A 23,946-nucleotide genomic window follows, 5' to 3' on the forward strand; every position below is an offset into this window, starting at 1 on the left:
ATCCTGTGGATCTAATGTCAACACCGAGGGGATGTTTGGGAGCAATAGTGGAATCTTAAGTATTGAGTCAGAGGTATGGGCGTGTGTGCAAAAGACGGCAGGGTAAGGGATAGGATTTCTTTGCAATCACTGAGAAGGTATATTCAATGTAAAGGTATTAAAAAAAATGCAACAGCTGAGTAATAAATAATGTGTGGTGTGGGATATCGACACTGATGGAGGAAGTATTCAGATGCTTCAATAAAACACTGTGAAAATACTGTGATACAAGTTGAAAATGTAACTGTAGCTCCTTTCACAACAACACAGACACAGGGTGGTTCCCTCAAATGGCCGTTTCTCTCTGAAGAATCTGCTTCTTGTCATGCCTTGAAAACTATTTTTAAGAATAAACACAATGGAGTATGTATCAATACAGTGTACAAAGTGTAACATGACAGAAAACAAAATGGCCGTCAGCACAAACATGGGAAACAAAGTGAAATAAAATACCTTGTTGGCTGCTTGTCATTAAAAGAGTTTCCCAAAGCTCTTAAAGTTCTTTAAACGTCTCTCCGACTGTCTTTCCGACCATCCACTTTGGCCTCAGACATTAACAAAACAAAAAGTCGAGGCTAGCAACACATTTCTCAGCACTGCGCTGTACATGGTGCCATGGAAAATTCCACCGTAGAGGCACACCTGACTTCAAGTTCCCCCACAGAAATACACATAAGTAAACAATGGACTAATGCCTTAGCTTCAACCTTTGCAGTCATACCCTTGAGATGTTCTACACCTTTATGTGATGAGCCACACCCTCTGCAATATTCATTGCCTTATAGAAGCTCAGTGTTTTCCAACTTTTGCCAAGAGGGAACTTTAGATATTGGTCCCTAGATTATGTTCACCCAGTTTCATGCAGATTGGTCAAACTTCCTAGGAAGAGATTGATTTGAAGTGTTTTTCAAAAAATTCAAAATGGCGGAAAATCTATATAACTGTAAAAGTAAAAGTTATGGGTTCTTGAGGCAAATTTGTTCCTCATGAGGAGAGACATCTCTGTGCAAAGTTTCATGTCTCTACGACATACGGGGCATGAGATATGCCCATTCAAAGTTTGCAATTTCAATCGGTTGCTATAGCGCCCCCTTTGGCCAATTGATGTAATATTGCTTCATTCGCATCCTCCCATGACCCTCTACCACTGTGCCAAAAGTCAGTGAGGAGAAAAATGTGGCACAGACACACACACACACACACATAGCCACTGACAGACAGAGTTTTCGTCATTATATAGTGATTAATTAGAAAATGACTTAAACATTTATCGTAATAGTTGTTGATTAATTTTTCCTGTCAGTTGGCTAATTGATAAATCGCTTCAGCTATACTTGTATAAACTGTTGGGTAGTAAAATCTATAACAAAACATCATATTCTATAAAATTTTCTTTTGTTTTTTTTTCAATGCGAAAATCTTAATTTGTAAAGTAACTAACGATATCAGATAATTGCAGTAAATTAAAAAGTACAGTGTTTCTCTCTGAAATGTTGTGGAGTACAAAGTAGTGGCAGAAAAGACTCAAGTAAAGAGGAAGTACTTCAACTTTGTACTTAAGTATAGTAGTTGAGTAAATGTACTTAAGTACACTCCACCACTGGATATTATTGATTAATAACAGCACTCTTTCTTATTCATCTTACATATTTGGTTTCATATTCCATCACTATTTTATCAATGAATAAAAAACAAGTGAATGAAGATAAATTGTAACTACGTAGATAATGGAGGAGGATCATTCAGGAAAACTGCATAAAGATTTAGAGAGACTACCGATCACACGTGTCAGTAAGTCGAAAAAATGATAAAGTCCACCATAACCAAACCCTGCTGTGCCGAGACTCACAATAGCTCCCTGTTTCCCTTCTTGGATACAAGTCTCAACAGTCTCCTCTCACTGGGTCAAAGTGTCACATGGCACAAGCCCAAACACAGGCCTACAGTAAATAGAGAGCGCTTCAGAGTGCTCAGAGCCCTGCTGCGGAGGGACAGTGTTTGGATAGGCCCTCCCTGTCTCATCCACATGGGCTGAAATGTTGAATTAATGAGCTCATGTGCGGCATGTTAGATTTATCTCGCAGCGCTGCTCCGTCTCCCCGGCCCGGGCGCTCTCCATCATGCCGTGGGTCTCTCACCACAACATCCAGCCAATTGCTGATAACTTTGAAGTTTATATGCAAAAGCAAACAACTGCTGGGGCACTTGAACCTGACTCTGTGACAGGCGGAAACATTTATATGATGTTGTCATTTTTTTTGTGAGTGTTTTTTCCTTGTTTACAGAGCTAGGAGGTAGGAAGTCGTAGCCCCGGGCTTTTGCTTGGAGTAAGTCCATTGTCAGTGTGTTATGAGCTAACAGGATTAGCTGTGTGTGTGTGTGTGTACTGGAGTATGTGCATAACTGTACGTTCTGAAAAAATTCAAATACTGACAATGCCTACGGGAGAATGAAGTAATACTTATGTATAGTGTGTTTATTTACTGCAAAGAAAAATTGGGCAGGGAGGAGGTGGATGCCGGAAAAACAATTTCCCCATTCCTCTTGCTGCCTCGGGCTGGGGCTGAGCTGTCCCTGGCATGGGCCCCAGGCACTGAGAGTGGAGATACACTCCCTAAAATTATCGGCCTGGAGAATAAGTACAAGTCTATCATCGCTCAGCTGAAAGACTCATTAGGGCTAGAGGAAAGACGGAGGAGTCGCAGGATGGTGCAAGTTTGTTTGCGTATGAGTGTGTGTTCGAGAGGAATCGGGGAGAGTATGATCAAAAGCGAGGGGGAGGCAGGAAATGATGCAAGGCTGTAAAAAGACAAACTGCTGGTGATGCTTATTTTCACTGCACTCAACACTAAAAATGGACTGAGGTCTGAGGCCCCAAAAGGTTGGGAGCTGATGCCTCGGACGTGACCCGGCACTACAAATAGCCCCCCTGCCCTGTCTAAACGTCATTGTTTGAGTTCCGTCTGGAATACAGATAGTTCCTATGGGGTCAGGATCCCAGGAGATGGATATTTCCCTCATGTCCATATCTACAGAGGAAAGGAAATATTAAACAACTCCACCGCACATTGATATTTCTGCCCACTGGTGTTTAGAGTGTTTCCTGACTGAAATCCTGCAGACCCAGGAAAGGCACTACAACCTAAAGGTGCATAGCCAGTTCTACTCATCTTTACTTAAACAAAAATAACACACAGAAATAGAAAATGATAGCGGAAAAGAGGTTAGGAGCCAAAGAGAGAGGGTTAAAAAGGACCTATTATGCTCATTAACAGGTTTGTACTTGTTCTGGTAGAAAACCAAAATACATGTTTACATGTTTTAATGGTCAAAAACGACTTTATTTTTGTCATAATATCTGTGCTGGAAAACCTTTATTTACCCTCTGTCTGAGAAGGCTCCATTTTAGCACCTGTCTCTTTACACCCCCCTTCCAAAAAAGCCCTGTCTGCTCTGACTAGTAAGTATTTCCCAGTCTTCCACATCTCGGAGTCTCTACACCATCATTGCAGGTGCGGAGTGACTGTAACAGTTAAAAGCCCCACTTTCTTCCCTTAAATATCAACAATAAAAGCTTCAAAATGCAACCGGACATGTTCCGGCAGGAATATGATCTGAAACTGGGGAGAAATTAAAAATATCTGCAACCAGGATTCTATGTTTCCCTGATGTTAGCATGTCGCTACATGTAGCAGTGTACTTGCAGCAGGGAAATGAATGAGAGTTGTGGCAAAATTTGGGAGAAATTAAAAAAGATCTGCAACCAAGACTACATGTTTCCCTGACATTAGGATGTAGCTACATGTAGCAGTGTACTTGCAGCCAGGGTATGACTGTGAATAGGGACACTTCCTCCCTTGAAATAATCAGTAAAAGCTTAAAAACACAACTAGACATGTTCCAGCATGAATATGATATGAAATTGAGGGGGAAATTAAGAACATCTGCCACCAGAATTACATGTTTCCCTGATCTTTGCATGTCACTACATGTAGCAGTGTACTTGCAGCCAGGGTATGATTGTAAATAGGGGCACTTCCTACTCTTACAAATCAACAAAAGCTTCAAAACACAACTTGACATGTTCCAGGAGATATATAATCTGAAATCAGGGAGAAATTAAAAACATTTACAACTGGTACTACATGTTTCCCTGATGTCAGCATGTAGCTACATGTAGCAGTGTACTTGCAGCCACTAAATGACTGTGAATAGTGGCACTTTCTCCCATTAAAAATCAACAATAAAAGCTTCAAAATACAACTGGACATGTTGCAGCAGAAATGTGATCCAAAATCAAGGAGAAGTTAAAAACATCTGCAACCAGAACCACATGTTTTCCTGACGTTAGCATGTAGCTACATGTAGCAGTGTACTTGCAGCCAGGAAATGACTGTGAATAGTGCCATTTTCTCCCATTAAAAATCAGCAGTAAAGGCTTCAAAACACATTTGGACACATTGCAACAGGAATATGATCTGAATGCTTTTCTAACGTAGCATGTAGCTGCATAGGCTATGTAATGTAAACACTCGCAGTAGTGTGCCTGGTGCAGATGACCATATGAAGAAATTGGTTACAATCTATCAGCTTGTATCCAGCGTTGAAAAAAACATTATTCAAAACGGTCCAAAGAGGCTTTTGCTCACAGTGATTACTTTCACATAAGTTTACCTCATTATTTGAAACTTTGGCCATGTTAAATATGAAAAATCATAATAGGTGCCCTTTAAACAGACAAAGACAGAGGTAGCAACACTCTCAAACAGGAAGCTACAAGAGGCGACGGGCAGACATCAAACTGTCAGTGTCAGTCTATATGCAGTGTCTCCATAAACTGCTGGATGCAGACAGGCCCAGCATGAGGCCAGGGCCCCCAGTCTGCAGAGCGTTCCACTATAACGAGCCCAGGGGAGTCCTGAGCCAGGTAAAGTACTATCCCAGCCCCAGCTCTGTCTTCTGCAACTAGAATCACAACCTGTCTAACAGAGGAGACAGAGCACTTCCACCACTGTCTCTCAGAGTCATTAACAATCTTCACTCAAAAAGATTTATAACCTCGTGATAAATGCGCGTGTGACTAAGTACAGTAAAGACACTTCCAAGCATAACAGTTTATTTTTTGTTCCACGACTGGCTGGACTGCGCCTCGGTCTCTGCAACTGGTGGACAAAAATCCCACTGTTTTATAAAATGTAAGACAAAGCCAAGTCCTGTGCGTCATTTTCCATCTCATACCAAGTCCTTATACGGCATTTATTTAAAGGGTTAGTTCAAAAATGTAATTTAAACAATAGTTTACAAAAAACACTTTGTCTTTTCTGGTTAGAACGGGTTTTGAGATTTTTCCTCCCTGCCTAGTACAATACTAATTCCAATATTCAGCAGCAAACTATATACATGGCTTGGTGCCACTAATGCTAAGTGAGAAAATATTGAATCCGGGCATTAAAGTATATTTGAGTTAACCTGTGCTTAATGCTAATATATGTGCTTCACTGCTAAAGTAAGATACAGATCTATTTAAGGTAACAGAAACCCATAAAGTGCATGATGTGCAGCATCCGTGTGCAGTTTTAAGTAATCTGATCATGACATCAAATGTAGCCAACCTGCAGTAAACACACAGCGTGCACACAAACACACAATCCCACACAGGCGCAGACACACAGTGCTATCTGGCACAGAACAGCAGCAGGTAATGTGAAGCAGTTCCAGGACTTAGTGCTGCTTAGATGGCTCCATGCCTTGAGGGCCTGCTAAACACTGCTCCCTTGGCTAAAGCCCCGGAGAGGAAGAACGAAGGAGAAATCGGTGGCTGAGCTCATCCAGGCCTGCAGCACAGAGCAAATATTGAAGCTAACCCTCACCTGTCCATGAAGATCCCCTTTACCTCCATGTGTGTGGTGTGTGTGTGTGTGTGTGTTGGTGCGTGTGTGTGTGTGGGTATAGACGTGCATTGTGTATGAGGGAATGAGGAGCATGTGTGCACTCATGTGTGCGCCAAAAAAGTCCTTGCCAAAAGCACAGCTGCCTTCATTCTGACGCATGGTTCCATTCCATCTGATCTATCTATCCAGAAAATGAACAACCCGCTTTTTTTTTCTCCCATGGTGTCTTTCTCTGACACCACCCCTCCTTCACCTCTCTCTCTCTCTTTCTAAATTCTCTTTATCTCATAATTTCTTCCAGTCCTGCCGCCTGACTCTTTCCTGCAGTCTCAAACTGTGCCGGGGACACAACCTGGAGCTCCTAGCCCTCCTCTTGGAATGCCATTAATCCCAACATTCCCATCTCTGTCTAAAGTGAGATCATTAGACCGCTCGCTGGCTGTGGAGTTAAGAGACATATTCTGATGAAAACATCCTGCTGCCTGCTCCTCCTTTCTCCTCCCTCTGTACAATATGTTGCTGGTGTGGGCCGGAGGTTTAGGATGGACGAAGGGGTGGAGGGAAGAGGGTGCTGTCTGCCCAACACCGCTTTTTATATTCCCCAAACATCTGCAGAAAAATCTACTCTCACTACAAATGGAAAACCTAAAGGGACAAAACTGGGTGTTTTTTTGGCACTTTGAACACATCTAATGATTTTCTCTGTATGGCGTGTAGCACAATAACAAGTTGGCATATGTCTGATAAAAAAAGGATACTGAAAGTGCAGCACAAGGATGCGGTTTGAAAAAATACGGATGCCTCAGAATCCCTCTGGGTGTATTAATTACAGTGTTTGGTACATCACACTTGATATACCATAAACTCAGAAAGGGAAATACATCAACACAATGTGTATGCTCTCCAAGAGTCTAAGTCAACATTGTTCAACATATCCTCATGAAACGCTTCTTATGATAACTAATGAATTAGTGCCACACAAACGTTACAATTCTCATGTGTCATTTTCAATTTCAACCAATTTTTTTCTAGGAAAAAAAAAAAATGAATTTAATGGGTTAGTTAACCAAAATTACAAAAAAAATAGACACAAATCAAATTCAGTTTGTGTTGGTCACATATTTCAAAAATATTTTTTTCAACCCATCCTCATATAATGCTTTGTATGATATCTAATGAATTAGCACCCTATGAAAAATGCCGTCACATCACGCACTTGCGTAGGTTAGGTTTAGACAATTAAAGTTACAATGGCTAGGCTCAGAAAAGTTAAGTTACGGAAGTTAGGTTTAGGAAAAGAAACCATGGTTGGGCAGTGTCACATTACGTATGTTTATACGTAGGTTCGGTTTGGGCAAGCAAAGTTACATGGGTAGGGTTAAGGAAAGTAGAGATACATAGGTTAGGTTTAGGAAACCATAATTACATACAGGAGGTTTGGTTCATCAAAGTAAAGTTACATAGATAAGGTTTAGGAAAAAACATGGTTGGGCGTTATTACCTCACATACTTAGCATAAAGTCACATACTTCACATAAAACTATAGGTTAGGTCAAGGCAAGTAAATTTATGGAGGTTTATGGAGAGTAAAGTTACATTGATAGGTTTAGGGAAAAAGAACATGGCTGGGCGACGTCAAGTTACGTATGTTTGTAGATTAGGTTCAGGCAAGTAGTACATGGGTTGGGATTGGGCAAGTGAAGATACGTAGGTTAGGTAGGTTTAGGAAATCAAAGTCTTGTAGGTTTGGTTCATCAAAGTAAAGTTACATAGGTTAGGTTGAGAAAAAAAAATATGGCTAGACACTGTCATACTACATATTTAACATTAAGTTACGTTGATAAACTTAGGAAAAGAAACATGGTTGGGCATCGTCATGTTACGTATGTTTGTAAGGTTCAGTTCAGGTAAGTAAAGTTACGTGGGTAGGCTTAAGGCAAGTAAAGACACATAGGTCTGGTTCATCAAAGTAAAGTTACATAGGTTAGGTTTAGGAAAAAGACATGGTTGGGCGTTGTCACCTTACATCCTTAACGTAAAGTCACGTACTCCACATAAAACTACGTAGGTTCAGTTACGACAAGTTAAGTTCAATAGGTTAGATTTAGGAAACCAAAGTCTTGTAGGTTTGGTTCATCAAAGTAAAGTTACATAGGTTAGGTTTAGGAAAAAAATGGCTGGGCATCCTCATTCTACATACTTAACATAAAGTTACACTGAGAGGTTTAGGAAAAGAAACATGGTTCTGCATTGTCATGTTAAGTGCTTAACGTAAAGTTACGTACTTCACATTAAGTTATGTAGGTTAGGTTTAGGAAAGTAAAGTTAGGTCGATTAATTATAGGAAAAAAGTGACGACATGACTTAACTCAAAGTTCATTGGGTTTTACACAGGACATAAACACCGGTCTCCTGAGAGAAAGTCCTGTGTTTGTTTGACCCATCCACTACGTCAACCTGCCTCCTCACTCAGACTTTTGCTCTTTATACTAAGTTCTTCTTAACTCCTATCAGTGCACTGGTCGTGTGATCACAGCCTTCGCGAATACGTGAATTAAACACAAATTCTGGTGCATTACTTTTTGTAGGAAAGAGAACAGCTTGCATTGTTTTTCTATCATCTGCTTTGAATATAAAATTTGACAATTGAAGGCAGTAAGCGTGGATGAACGAGGGAAGAGCCTGAAACAGTCAGATTACTTCAGCTCCCACAGGGCCTGATGGATCCCTGCTTATTGATGAGAGCGAATGATCAAAGGGGGGGTGGAGGACTGCAGCTTAATAGCTGGAGACCTGGAGGTCCCCCTCTACTGTACAAATGAACTCCCACATTTGCTGGGCTGTCGTTATTGGGTACAGACGAGAGTGATTTTCTGGTGACGGCTGGTGCACGGATTCTAGGTGTATGCATTTTGCACTATTGAAGAAGGATATACCCAGATTATATGTCTGTCTTTAGCACAGCAACGTGCTTGCATAGAGATCGTAAATATCATCTGCATGATTGTTTCTATTATATTTCTGAGGCCTGCTCTCACATTGTCTGTCTATGCCTCTATAATCAATAACCAACCTGTCATTTTTACATCTTTTGTTAACGTACCTAAATTAAATTCTGTTTTCAAAAGACTTCATAGGATCCATTCATTCAAAATAAACAGTGTTCCTTTCTGACTGTAGGTTCTCATGCAATCTGATCCAAACCAAATGAACAAATAAAAGCCTTTTACAGAACGCCGCGACTCAATTAGGCCTTTTAACCGAACCACGGCAAATAAATCACTTTGTTGATCAATGTCTTCAATAATTAAATGCTGGGCAATAGCTTTTCTGTTTTGCCGCTGTCAATACTGCTGAAATTTATTTCTCTCCGGCCGTACAGGAAGTCAATTTTTACAACCCTTCGATTTTCGACTGTGAAAGCAAATAATTTGAATGCAGCAGTGAGGGGGGAATTAAACAGTCTGCGGTGTAACTGCAGATGGTGATGTCTTTACAGGGGCTTTCTTTTCTTTCTTTTTTTTTTTTTTTTTTTCTGCTGCAACGTTAATCAATAGCTGTATTTAGATATACCCTGCAGTCCAAAACCCCATGCACTACGCTTGAGGAATGCTGGTGCACAATGCCCGAGACTCTGCACCAGGATATGAATATGATATAACCATCCAGTAGTGGTGCTATCCACAGTAGTAATCTAACATGATGAAATACATCCTCTGAAAGCATTTCAGAAAGTTTTCTGCGAGGGTCTGATTGTGTCTCATGCTGTAGTCTCCCTCTGGACAGGACTGTATATCATTATTTTCTCCTAACCTCGGGCTATTTACTACACTTTACACTGACGAAATAACTTACTTTCAATCGGCAACCCTTGCCCTCTTTGTAAGGTAATTTCCCTTGCTGAGAACGGAGCAACCAGAGGAGGAAGCAAAGGGACAAATTATCCTCAGTGTCTAGACGGGTACACGGGTAACAACAAAGACTAACCTCTACAGAGAGCACATCTGAAGAAAAGACAGGCACACAGTCAAATCTCTAGGCTGCAACCCAAGGTTTGTACAGAGTCTACGCAATATACAGTATCTGTAACCGCGCTAAAGCAAATAATCACAACAAACAGAAATAAATAATGAAGTTGTCATGCAATGGAAGGAAGAGTACGCGGTGAACATAAATCACACAAGTATCACAATGCAGCACCTCCTTCAACAGGGGTCACTGGGGAAGGGTCTGGGCAGACTTAGATCCTGGACTCTCTCACAGCTATGTAAATCATACCTGCCCTACTAGACCCTCCACCAGACCCCAATAGCCCCCTCCAGACACGACTCACAGCTCCCCTGTTTGACTGTTAATTCAACCCAGAAATCGCTACAGCCGCAGAGCCCGTGGCTCCGACCTAAGTCTCAGAGGAAGCTCTCTAACCCCAGCCGCAAAGCTCCAGACCTCTAACCTCAGCCCCTTCTGCCGCAGCCCCGAGCCTTTCGCTTCAGTCACAGTTGCGAAGCCGAAGCGGCGGGGTCTTAGTAGCATCTCACCTCCAAATCCCACATTAATCATGAGATCCGGCCCTTCAGTCTCAGTCCCCTTTTCAAAACTCAAAGCACAGTATGATAAAGTGACACTGTCACATCAACTTTGACTCCCAATTCCTCGAAAAGCACAAGAATAAATACACATGTCAGATGAGAAAAAATGCTGGGTAGGTAGGTGGGGAAAGAAGAGTTAAAAAGTTTAGCTTCACAGGCCATATTTGATCCTTCCAGACACTTCATTGGGAGCCCAGCAGGAGGAGGGGGGAAAAAGAGAGCTGTTGATGGAATGCAGCCATTTGGTTGACCCTGTGGCCGTCTTGGGGAGGAAGGCCGGAGACAGGTAGATATATGGCCAGTTTGTTATTGTGAATTCCAGATCCTGTGATTATCTCCGACTCTCAACCTTCTGGAGTTTTTTAATCTGGGGATTCCTGAGACAGTTCACTCGCAGCGGCTGACGTCGCTTGTTGCTCACCTCTCTCTGACCCCCCTCTTGACTGCCCTAACACTGCACACACACACACACACACACACACACACACACACACACACACACACACAAACACACACAAGCTGCAGGATTCCCTGTTTAAGAAAAAAAAAAGAAAGGGAGGAGGAAAAAAAAACAGTACCTTACAGATTCCAGGGCCAGGGTCAGGTTTCGTTTTAATGTCCGTTTGCATGTGGATGGGGGGCTGTGGGAGCGGGTGGCTGGGGAAGAACTGGGGTTAGTGTGGAAGGGTGTGGGGTTAGCGGGAGTTCCCCATGGCAGCCGTCCATTCTGCACATACAAACCCCCTGATGTCACACACCGCTACTTGCGAGCCGGATGACGAGAAGCAGCTTTTTTTTGCAGAGCCACTGAAGTCGCTCTCTACGCCACTGATGGAGAATTTAAAATACCGTTAGCTGTAAAAGATGGTGATCGACAAGACAAACAGGAGACCCCTGATAGCAGAGACTTCTAGACAAAAGGAATCAAGTTTCTGCACCTTGCTCCAAACGAGAGGCGGCTGATTGAAACCAGATAAGGTTCAAATGGAACTGTTAGGTCCAGTAATGAGATTCCCCGAGTGTATGTTTGGATTAGGTGATTACAGACCTTGCCTTCCTCCTCGCAGTCACTCTCATGTGCACGCTGACACACATACAGACCCATACATGCATGCAGATGCAGACACACACACATAATGATCAAGCATTGAGCATTAGGCTATCATAAGGCTAAGAGTTCATGAAAATGGTGAAATACAACTCTGTCTTCCTGTCTCTGTACTTTTATAGGGAGGTGTAGCAGAACAAAAGGAAAATGGGTTATGAAAATAGACACAGCTGGCAGAGCCTAAACAATGGGCCAGCTGGTTCTTTTTGAAAGTAATGATCCTCACGGCTTCTCGCAGACGTGACAGGGTCTGCAGAGTTACTAATAAAAGTGCTAAGATTAAAAGAAGAGTAGAACTCAATAACAGAACCTGCATGTCAGACAGACACCTGCTCTGTGGAGGTTAATGTCAGGTTCAGGGCAGAGAAAGTTCAGGCGGGGGTTAGGATTATTTATTTTTTTGTCCTTGCTAAAAAAAGATAGATTTTTGAATGAACAGTTTCAATATTTAATTTGAATTATTGTTCTGAATTTAATCTGTTGTCACACAGCATGAATCTGGGCTATAAATCTTTCATGCTACCAGTGTGCCTGTGCACCCGGGCGCTCTGCAAAGTATATTGACATACGTTGAAAGTTTGTAGGCTTAGGTATTCAGAGGAAAAAATACGACGTGCATAATTAGGTGATGTTTCCGTTTTTTAACTGCTGGGACAACACTGTCAGAGGCTTGCAGCAGCTCACTTCAATAACGGTGTGTGTGTGCATTGTTCTTTTGAAAAGTTTGTCACAGTGACAGCGTCACCGGGGTTTTTGACATCGCCTGTCATGCTGAAGATCTCTGCTGCCTCTGTTGCTGTCACTCCTTATCAGCACTCATTTCTTAAGTTTATGCTTGCAAATATTCAAAAACCATATTACCATACCTACCGCTGCCAGGGGGGCAGAAATGAAAGGAGGCAATAATCTCTCTCTTTCTTTATCTGCGAGCTATCCTTCAGCGAAGTATTCAGAGCTAGGAATTTTCAGCAGGCTTATATGAGTGAGAAGGATATTAATGTTTTGATTGTCATCTTTTTTTTTTCCCCTCAAAAAAAAAAAAAAAGATCCAGCTTGTGTTCTCTATGGCAAACACTCTAAAGTTATTCTTTTAATACTCCTCTAAATTATTCTATTTTACCTCGGGTTAAATGGCAATGTCACAAAAGAGCGTATATAAAATTATTAAATACAGCACACAATAGTTTGGGGAGTGTGGGGGCGGCTTACATGCACATTTAATTGCATTACAAGACAAACACTTAGCACCATAATGCAGAATCACAGCGGTACAATTTCACAGTGCTTCCGCACAAAAACATGCTGCCTGGCATGCATTTTGGCATATCCATCACAATGCTCCTATCTGCAAGGTGCAGGGTAACCTGATTTAAGGGCAACTTATTGGATTTGTGGGAGGGACTGAGAGGGGTGGAAGGGAGAAAAGAAAAACAAAAGGGAAGGATTAATCACGATGCGGCGGCATGACAGTGCCTACAAAGGCGGCCATGAAACAGTTGCTTGACGAGAGAATGATTGCAGGATCTGCAAGTAACTGGCTGCCACCGGCGATGTTCTTCCTCCAACTCAACTTGTCAGGTGTAATCATTTTGTTAAGCTTAATGTTTTATGCAAATGCACTTGGGGAGAGTTTTGTCAGGGGGCTGGTTGTTGTTTTTTTTTGTTCCTCTGTTGTGTGATGTATGTGTGGGTATGTATTGTGGTTAAATGTGTGTCTGCATGTGTGTGTGTGAGTGGGGGGGTGGTGAGGGGAGGGAATGTGTGTGTGTGTGTGTGTGTGTGGTATTGTTTTTTAAGCACTCTGAAAATATTTGCATTCCTCTGAACCCTGCCTGTGTTGCCCTGATTATTTCCTGTATGCATCAGGGTTTTTCTCTCATGGAGATCACACGGCTCAAGTCACATCACACGCTGCCTGAAGAGGAGGGAGCCGGTGCTCACTAGAGCCTGCCTTCTCCAGTCTTTCAATAGAGAGGAGAGGATAAAAGAATCAATGAGAGGAGAGGAGAGGAGAGGAGAGGAGAGGTCCGATATGTTGCGGTTCTTTCTCGGCTGCAAGTAGCAGTTGATTCTCCACAACATATTGACACAAAATTCAATGTATTGGCACAGTCTCATTATGATATATGAATGCATGTGACCTATTTGTATGTTTTGGACTTCAATGTGGACTTTCAAGGTGACCAGGAAAACTCCAGCAGACGTCTCATTTGTCCTCTCAATCTGCGTGTCGATATCAGTCCAATTCTGTCACCACTCATACAGCAGTTTTCTCCCAGTGCTATTTATGATGACAGCGATGACAACAATACTACATTCTTCCAGTTTCTAACAGATAGCAGGTCGTAGATCTTTGGTAATGGAAAGAGAAAAACACTGTATTGGATGTGCGCAGCCCCAGCAGACACAAACATCCAGCCACACTTACTCCCCTTCGAATCAAAAAAAATGTTTCATCCATAAATATCCAAGGTAATCATCTCTAAAAGCCAGCAGAGGGAGAAGAAATGCATTGGCACGGACGAAACCTAACATGGCCCTCAGGTCCTCTTTATGAACTCGCGCCTTTTTGTACTTTTATTGAGCTATATCATTTTTTATGGTTCATCATCATCATCAGAGGATCTCATGTGAGAATCAAAGCCTAATGTCAGTGTTGAGGGAAGAAAGCAGTCAGGCTGAATGCGGTCTTAGCCCCGGGTTTCATTTTCAATCGTCCTTTCCCCCCCCCCCCTCCCCACACGTGCCTTAATTCGCTGCCAGATGCGATAAAACGGATGTAGCCTGTGGAAAGCAGGGTGGCTGTCTTATCTACAAGATGATATTCACTGCCTTGCCTTTTTTTTTATCACCTTTAAAACTCCCTCATACTTTTACACAGCCGCCTGAATCATATAGCACAGGCACCTATTTCAGTCATTCAAAGACAGAGGAGACAGACTGAAATTCATCTGCACTTCAGCGCTTTGAATGAAATTTGACAAATTGCTAATTTGAACTCCCCAAAGAGTATATGCCCCTAAGCTTTCGCTCTGTAAGTTTAGGTTACATCTTTTTCATCATTGTCTCCAATTGAAACAGTTTTGGATAGGAAGTCGAATGTTGATGATTCCTGACTTTGAAAATTATTTTTGTGTCCTGAAAGGGAAAAAGCTGCATCACCTCTAACCTCTGGTTCTGTTGTGCATCTCCCATGTGCATACAAGTCATGGTGGAAATATTTGAGGATCCTGTTTGAACTGACATGACCCACAAAGAGGGAATAATGGCGCAGGGGGAGGAGGGAGGGAGGGAGAAATCTGGAAGCCTGTTTTAGTTTATGTTTAGCTATTTTCACCCTCTTTTCACCCAATTTTCAATCCGAAAAATTACTCTGAAATTTATGGCACTATCAACATGTGCCACCCAATTACAATGCTGCTTAAAAAAACTATTACAAAATCTATTTAATGTGTAACTGAGGTTAACTCCCTCAGTGTTATTCAGAAGTTATGACTGTCTCAAACCATTAACCCGTTGCAACACTGCAAATTGACTATTGGACCGAAAGCTCCTGGAAGTTTGAGCATGGGTGGTACCAGAGTTACAGTACGCACTGCTCTGTTTCTCATCTGAGTTTAGAGCTAATGTGAGGGTTGTTATGGAGGAAAGGCCACCTAGCAACCGCAGATGGTCGCCACGTGCCGTCTGTTCGTCCATTCGTCTTGTCAGCATGGTTCAGTGGGACACTTATTCAGACTTTGGACTGAGGGAAAACAGTTGAGCAGAGGAAATGACATTCAGGATCAGACATGCTGAGTGTCTACGTCTTCTCTGTGCTCGTCATAGAATCTGTGGTTGAGCTACATCTGCTTAAAGGGGAACTCCACTGATCTTAGGAATTTGACAAGGGACAAGAACGCATGGAATACAAAAGCCAACTGTGTTATAGAAGTGTAATGCTATATCTGTATATTATAGGGGCGGGGGGAAAAAAAAGATTTTTATATTAATCGGGATTTTTTTCTCGGACAATTCCAAAAATCGATTCTCTCCCCAGAATCGATATTTTTCTATTTATTTTTCAGTTACTTTTTGACTGATTTTTTATTTACGGTAATAGTTTAATGAGCAGAAGCAGCTAAATGTAGCAATTTACCTAAAGATGGGGGTGGATAAGGAGAATGTTTTTTCTGAATGGTAAAGGTGGTGCACCACTCTCCATTCAAATAAATTTCAGATGGACTGACTGACGTGATGTGCATTGTTTATTTTTTTTTTTAGGAAATATGACTCATGATATGCAGTAGTCCCCAGAATTGAATTCAACTTTTGTTTTTGTGTAAGGAAAATAAATCTCAATAACTGAAATATCGAATCGCAATATTTGTGAAAATCACAATTATTTAGAATCGCAATAGAGTATGCCAGTGAACCCGGAACTCCGTTAGTGCTTTTAGCACTTCCGGTTCTCTCGTCTAAAAGTCAATATGTTTTTGAATGGGATTTTGGTAAAATGCCTCAAATAAGGTCTGTGGTTAACAAAAGCTTAAGCGAGTTTCAGGTTTTGTTCTACGACATAAAACACGTCAGTAAATACCCTACTTGTGAATTCTGAAGCTTTTACGTGTCATAAAAAAGGCGGTTGCTAACAAGTTGCTCAATATGACTACAAACCCTGTTGGGGACATTAAACGTCATCACCCCCGAACAGGCGAGAGTGCTGGCAGTCCGCCATTACAGCTTCTTATTTAGCTTAAACAGTCCGATTTCCCCATTATACAATGTTTTTAAAATAAAGCGGCCGAAATCAGTTGAAAGCTTAGTGGCGGTGACGTCAAGAGTCATACGCCCGTGGAGTAGTCATGTAGTCCGTTAAAACCTAACGTTAGCTTTTTACTTCTGGCGATCGCATTTAAGCTTCAAATGCGGTGTGAAAGGTGTTCATATGTGAAGATTATCTCGCTGAACAAAACCTGTAAGTATCATAAACTTGTGTTAGCCACAGAGCTTATTTTCTGACATAATCCAAAATACAATGCAAAAATCACATTCACTTTCTCTTCCAGGAACCAGCGCGATGCTAAACTTTCAGGTTTTGACGTCAGCCCTGGCACACTCTATATAAATCGAATCGGGACCCAAGAATCGTGATAGAATCAAATCGGGACAAAAGCATATAGTCCCAGCCCTAGTATATTAGTCTTTTAATATCACAAATATGAATCTCAATTTACAGTTCCTGCAAGGCAACAAATGCAGCAATGGACAATATTGAGGAAAATCACACATAAATACACATTATAACTGCAATATGCAGAAGTTAAATGTTATTGTAAGGCATAAACTAAGATTACAGCCCACTCGCCAGAGTAAAATGTTGGTAGGGCTTTTCAATAAATCGAAATATTATCAAAATTTCAATATGATCAGGAGCAATTTTTTTTGATAAAGGTTAAATATGTCATGACGTACTGTTATTAAAAGAGTACTGTGGTGCTCCAGAGATGCCCTGGACAACAAATCATAATCCAGATGTAAGGGAATATGCTTATTTGGTGCAGACCCCAGCAAAAATACCATTATCATCATTTTTATATTCCTTTAAGTGAAAGTGAATTACAAAAATTTCCATTGCCACTTAAGACACGACTCATATCGCAATAGCCATATCTGTCAAAATAATCGTGACAGGGTGTTATACATGGCATATTGTGCAGCCCCTATTCCTTTTGTACAGCACTTCAAGTTGACTTGAATTAAATATGGCCATTGTACGTGTCTGCAAGCCACGTATATGTTACATTTGGATGTTTCATATGTATCATATCAACATTTCTGAGGTGACACAGTTTAGATTACATGTATATGAGCTTCTCATCAGCTGAAGGAGGGGATGGTGAAAGGCGTGAAACCTTGGTGAGACAGCCGCCAAGCAGCAGAAAGTAGCAGTCCACGGTTTAAGACCGACAAACAACAAAGGCCGGGATTTTTAACGACGGTATAAAAGACACACACATCCCATTAGGTACATATATATATCTATTTTCTTGATTTTTTTTTTTAATTATGAATGTGGGCTACAGGTGTTGCATGTTGCTCTATGGGTATTAAGATGGCGATTTTCTGTCATGTATCAGAAGTCTGAGGAAGAGCCTTGTGGCTTGAGAAGTCACTCTGCATTAAAATCCTTTGAGACAGGAGCTACTTGGTGTGCCGACTTATTTGTTTTTCTACTTTGCCAGGTATTTTTAATGAGATGTTGGGACATTTTCAGCCGTGGTTGTAGCAACTACACTGGGTATTTAATGCCAACACTTTATTTTCCTAACCCTAACCAAGTGGTTTTTGGGCCTAAACCTACCCACAGCATTGTCATAACATGAAATTAAAGACTGAAATGTAAAGAAACGTAAAGGTTTAACCTATCCTCTACATTTTCAGTACATATACATATCTGTGGTTTGCAAAAACGCACAATGCCAACATTTATTCTGGTGACTGGTTTGGAGATTTGGAGGAGAAACAGCCTCAGGCATAAAAATTTCTTTTTCTTCTCGGACACACGCGTGCACTCAGTCAAACTCAAAAACCAACACATGCACAAACTCACACAAACATCCCTTCTGTCCTTGCACTGCCACACTGCTGTGTACTGGGGTTAATATTCATTCTTTTTGCTAGGTGGCTCTGATGTCCCTCCACCCATAAGTAAGCAATGAATAAACTGTAGCTTCCAATAAACAGCGGATGGTGTGTGAAGTGGATTTGAAATATGGTAATGAGAGCGTGTGTGCGTGTATGCACGTATTGAGCTTCGGCTGGACCACCAAGCCAGACCAGAGAGGACAAGCAATGCTGCAAATGACAACAAAGGACTTCAATACCACTGCACAGGCAACAATAAAATGGCATCCATGGGTGCAATTACAGAATTACTAGAGTGGTGTAGTGGCTCTTGCTCATTAGAATATTACCTCTGGCTCCCACCAGCAAGTTGAACCCCATTAAGATGACCTTCACTGGTACAGCGCTCATTAAAGAACGCTGAAATGCTCTTTTTCATCTGTGGCCGTAATGAGAGGACCAGTGTACATATCAATATGGAATTTTATCAAGAAAGGCACAGACTGCAATTATAAGGACCTTTTTGAAAAGTTCACTTCTATTATACCCCTCTACCACTGGTAATGACATTGTGGTGATACTCGCTCCCCCAGTAAGTTAATATCAAATATGAAACCAGATATCAATGGCCCCAGAGACTGTGTGTGCATGGCGTGTGTGTGTACATGTGTCTGCATGTAAGCGCCACCACAGTGTAAGCAGGCGCGTCCTTCATTGCATTGTGTCTTTAATCTTTTGATATTACAAGCCATTCATCATTTCATCCTGACACCTTCATAAAATAAAACATACAGTAATTAATTTTGTTAGACGTAGAGAGGGAGAGAGGGAAAGATCAGGAAAGAGGAGATGAGGAGAGGACTGTGGAAAGACGGTTTGGGAGTCCTAAATTAAGATTCAACTTAATGATATTTTATGTGTCAAATCTCGTGCAAATTGACTTTATTTTCAAATTCCAGATGTGTCTAAGGAAGAACAATGAAGGCAGTGGTGTTTAACATGAATATAATCTACTGATTGTATTCTTGATTCCTAAAATATGTCAGATTTCTCATTTGTCAATATGAATACTAAAGATTACAGTACTGTGTGACAGCCCAATCCAACCGCTGATACTATTCAGAACGTACTGTAATATCCAGTAAATTACTGTATATCATGCTTGCCTACAAGTTTTCATACAACTGGTTTGTGAGTAGCATGGTATCAAACTTAAGTATAATATGTCTGTGGTTCTCAACTAGGGGTCTGGTGTCCCCCAGGGGTCCTTGAGGGAGTCCCAGGAGGTCCCAGAAAATGATGAATAGTTTATTTGTACTATTTAACTCACTGTAGAAATTAGTCTGATGTGAGTAAGAGTCGTAGGACTGATTGTTCTGACCATAGGTTTCATTTCCTCCATAGTTATCTCCTCAACTGCAATGACAACCAAATACTTTCAGATGGGGGCGAAATTTTATCAAATGTGGGTCTTTGATCTCATGTGTATCAATTTTGGGGTCCTTGACACGAAAAAGGTTGAGAACCACTGTATTCTGTCACATCAGAGCTTATTAGCATATTCTTCATTCTCTCTGAAGCACAACCTGCAAATTTACGTTAGAGCGGGGTGATACTGTATGTAGAAAATAAAATATCACAAGATTTTTAAACAAATACCTCAATATCTATATTGCGACGATATTGCAGTTAACTATGGGTGCTTTCACAAAATATTTACACAAGATTTTTAATATATAATTACCAGTAATGTGGATATAATGACTAAGTTGTTAAAGGCAAATAATAGAAAAGCTAGAACAGTATGGCAACTTCAGAAAATTACATCAATTTACTGTAATGCAGCCTTTAAAACAAGGAAATCACAACACTTACGATATTACGATATCCCAATTCTAAAGGCTCATTTATACGCCTTTCATATACAAAAATAGATGCATTCATGCCTCGTTTCCACTCAAGTATGTGTATGAGGCAACCGGAAGTCCATTCATTCCTATAGGAATCTCTGTGATATCTAATGTGCCTGCGAAACTCCTCCTCTCCATAGTATTTCAGTCTGGACTTTGCCACAAGTAGTTAAAAAAAATGAACTTTTGCGGAGCGTTTCAGAGAGACTGTATGACGGTGTGTTAGCTTAGCTAGCTAACAGGCTACTTTCTTTCAATTCAGTTGCCTGTTGATTGTCAAGTGAGTTTGTATGATTAAAAAAAAACTTGTTTATCTAGTTCTGACACACTGTGAATCTGAGTAATCTTCTTCTGCTAAAATATACACAGTCACTATGACTCGTTCAGCCGTTCATACATCCTTTTAATTAAATATTTCACAAGACATGCCACGTACCTGGCAGGTCCTGTTTTTCTCCCGGACAAATTGTGCCCCTCCCCCATGGCGGCAGGTACTTTCTACCAAGTTTCTATCCATCCATAAAGAAATGCACTTCCTTGCATTGGCCACTAGAGGCATCCTCTGTGTATTTATGGATCTGCATACACCAGTAATGTATGTATGTGGAAACGAGGCATGACCACTGCCCACATACTTCCATGCATCCTTTATGTTGGCATAGATACATCCACTAGATGGCACTCAAGGGCAAAGTCAAAAGTTTCACACAAAATAAACATTGTGATGGTGGAGGAGGTCGTAATAGTGTACCTTTAAACAGAGGCAGCACTGTAGATGATGGTGGTCTGTGAAGACATTAATCGCAACATGTGGACAGAGAATTCTTTTCACTATATTACCAATTTGTTCCGATGCACCATTTTTAAAATGTCTTCAGTTTAGTCCGTTGCCATAAGCTTTCAGAAAAGACGCACAAATACGGACAAAATAAAGTCAGAGCATGGACAGAAGGCTCGATAGGTATCTAACGTTGAGCATAAATGAGCCATTGCATGATATCTAGCCTCATATCACGATATCAATATAATATTGATGTATTTCATAGCCCTACTTTGGCATATTATCCACTAAGAAAATCAGACTTTGAGGAATGTTTTTTGGATCCTGATTCAAAACTGTTCAGAAAAGTATCATCAACATTTAATAACCACAAATAAAACTCAGTATAAACTGGAATAAAGAAAATACACACACAGGCTGTGTGTACAGTATACTGATTTTTTTTTTTTTTCAAGAGATCATTACTCCATCGCAAACCCGCTTCTCCCTGTCAGTTGTGGGCTACACATCAGCCTGTTTCACACCGCTATGCTCTGAACCCTCTAACGCTGCTGCAGACAGCGGAGATGGATGCTTACACTGTGGAAAGTATGAAATTAAAAGGAAGAGTCTGATAAATTGACAGCAGGCACCTCAGGATAGAGAAGCAGGAGATGGAATGATCAACCTGACTTGAAGGTGAAGCGCTGGGCCGCTGAGGAGAGGCTGATGGATATACAGCAGGGTAAGATGTTTGGCTGTAAAAAAAAAAAAAAAAAAAAAAAGTGTGCTGCATTGTGTGTTCTTTGTTTCATTTGGGATTTACATGTCTATACTGTATGCACACATTTTCACAGCTAGGTATTATTTAAAAACCAATAAAACTGACATAGCTGCGTGAACTGCCTTCATACAGTTTAAACCTTTTCTGTTACAATACAGACATGAATTAATGATTTTGTATATACCTGTGTATTTAAAACGGCCTAAAGAGACATTCTGACATGAATGATTGCTTTTTAATGAAAGTTCTTGAAGTAAAAAACAAGTTTTACGAGCTACAAACATTGCTAAAAGGTTAAAAGGTTTCTACTCAACACATCTTAGAGTCATGCAAGCCAACAAAAAGTCAGAGAACACATCAAGTGGAGATAAAAGCTGCCATTATTCCTGAGAGTAGGGATTGTCTGAAATGCTGCCACAGGCTTATGGATGCCAGAAGCACTGTAGTTTTTCTTCGTGGCTGTAGTTACTCCTGCTACATAAAGAGAGACTTAATCCAAAAATAAGTCCTACAATTGTCAAAATGGAGCCAAATCTTTACTTAAACATGATGATATAGGACAGGAATGCTTTTGTTTAAATTTCTGACATCAGAAAATATTGGAGGGTAGACTGCATCAGCACAGAAATTCACCATATCACTGTACCGAAATTCTGATAGTCTTGGCTTATGTGCTTGAACGCTACAGCCTTTTACGCTGCCAGCACGTGTGTTCAAATTTAAGGAGCCAACATTAAAGACATTACTGTAACTAATTTCCTTCGACCCTCACTTCTCAGCAGCAAATGTTGAGGATGTGGTGGCCTTTCCAACTGGCTTTATACCTCCCTTTTGCCTTCCCTTCCTCTTCTAACAGTGGTAAACCCCCCTGCTGCCGCCCCTCCCAGCACACTGCCCGGCTGCTCACCCCAGCACAGGTGTTTCCCATTGCCAGTCACAGTCCCTCTCGCCCCAACACCAACATTGTTTTAAGGCCGAGGACTCTGGGCTCCTTCCACAGGCTTCTGACAAGCCATCTAGCCCCATGTTTATCTGCGTGCATAAAACTGCACGCATCACAGTGTCCACTCGCTCAGCCTCTGGGGACAACACATGGTTTTAACATTAGTTCATCCCTCTGAACGGAGTAAAAGAGAATCTGCGAGGCCTTTAGCCACCAAAGGAGAGAGCCGAGAAGTAGGACAGAGGATGAAAAACAGACCACTGTGTACAGTAGTTGCTTCACAAATACTATATAAAACAAGTGCAGTGTGATTAGCCCGTTACCATACCTGGGTTAATGTGAGCGCCATGCATGCAGTCATCTTGATAATTTAATTTGAGTGCGCCCTGAGGTGGAGCAATCTTTATTTCATCAGCTCAAAGCAGTTTATTTCATTAAAACGTCTACTTGTCCATCAGTAAGAACCTGTTCCTTTTGAGATAAGCTGGCGGAGTTCATCATAATTGCAAATGTTTGCCCATAATGTAAAGACCTTGTGGGGTCTAGTATTCTTTGAGATGAAAAAGGTTGTCATGCATACAAATCAGAACAAGTGACAGTAATTCCCGCCAACAGTTTTTCGATTAACGGCAATTCATAAAGGAGTGTGAGAGTTGCTCGGACCTGCAGGGCATTATAATTTGGCCCCGAAGTTTGTTTTAAATATCTGCTTTATAAAGTATTCAAAACATAAAGTTTGCCGTGAAAATAAAAAATCTATTCTTTGACCGACTTTTGTGTTTTTTGTCAACAATTTCACTGCACAGTTCGTCATCGCTTTTCATTCTAGCCTCCGACTTCTACTTCCCCCACACATTTACAGTATGCACATTAATGTACACAGAGGATCACACATGTATGCACACACACACGTCTACACCCCACTCCCACACACATCTCATGGCGTAGCGTCTGAGAGGGGGACTAACTGACAGAGATTGCCGGGTAATTCAAGCCAACATGATTGACTTTATGATCACTTTAAAGCCCCAACTAGTCTTTATGCTTTCAAGAAATGCCAAAAGTTTCCAGCACAAAAGTGGCAGGGAATCAGGCATGAAGGGAACAAGAGGTAGAGAAACCCCACAACTGCTTTCACTTCAGAGCCCACCTCCCTCCCTCCCTTCCACCCTCACTCTTTCCCCCTTGGCACTTTTAATGGCATAAAATTATGGGCCTGCAAGAGCGACAACAACTGTCTAGGTTTAAAACATAATACGTTGACAGGAGTGACATGGCCATTTTCTCCTCCTCCATTAGCGCTGAGACGTGGCCAC

The 23,946-nt window shown here is 41.2% G+C and overlaps 1 long non-coding RNA gene across 2 annotated transcripts in view; it reads right to left on the reverse strand.

Moving 5' to 3' along the window:
* LOC125901221 (uncharacterized) overlaps nt 1–23,946 on the reverse strand; it is a 108,488-nt gene that overhangs the window by 70,758 nt on the left and 13,784 nt on the right. The window contains exon 3 of one of the 2 annotated variants that reach the window (XR_007450956.1): nt 21,580–21,661. The exons of the other annotated variant lie outside the window; for it this stretch is intronic. This is a non-coding gene — a long non-coding RNA (uncharacterized LOC125901221). Of the gene's footprint in view, nt 1–21,579; nt 21,662–23,946 lie in introns of those variants that run through there. 2 annotated transcript variants of the gene reach the window in all.

Source organism: Epinephelus fuscoguttatus, linkage group LG14, assembly GCF_011397635.1.
Source record: "Epinephelus fuscoguttatus linkage group LG14, E.fuscoguttatus.final_Chr_v1".
NCBI lineage: Eukaryota > Metazoa > Chordata > Actinopteri > Perciformes > Serranidae > Epinephelus > Epinephelus fuscoguttatus.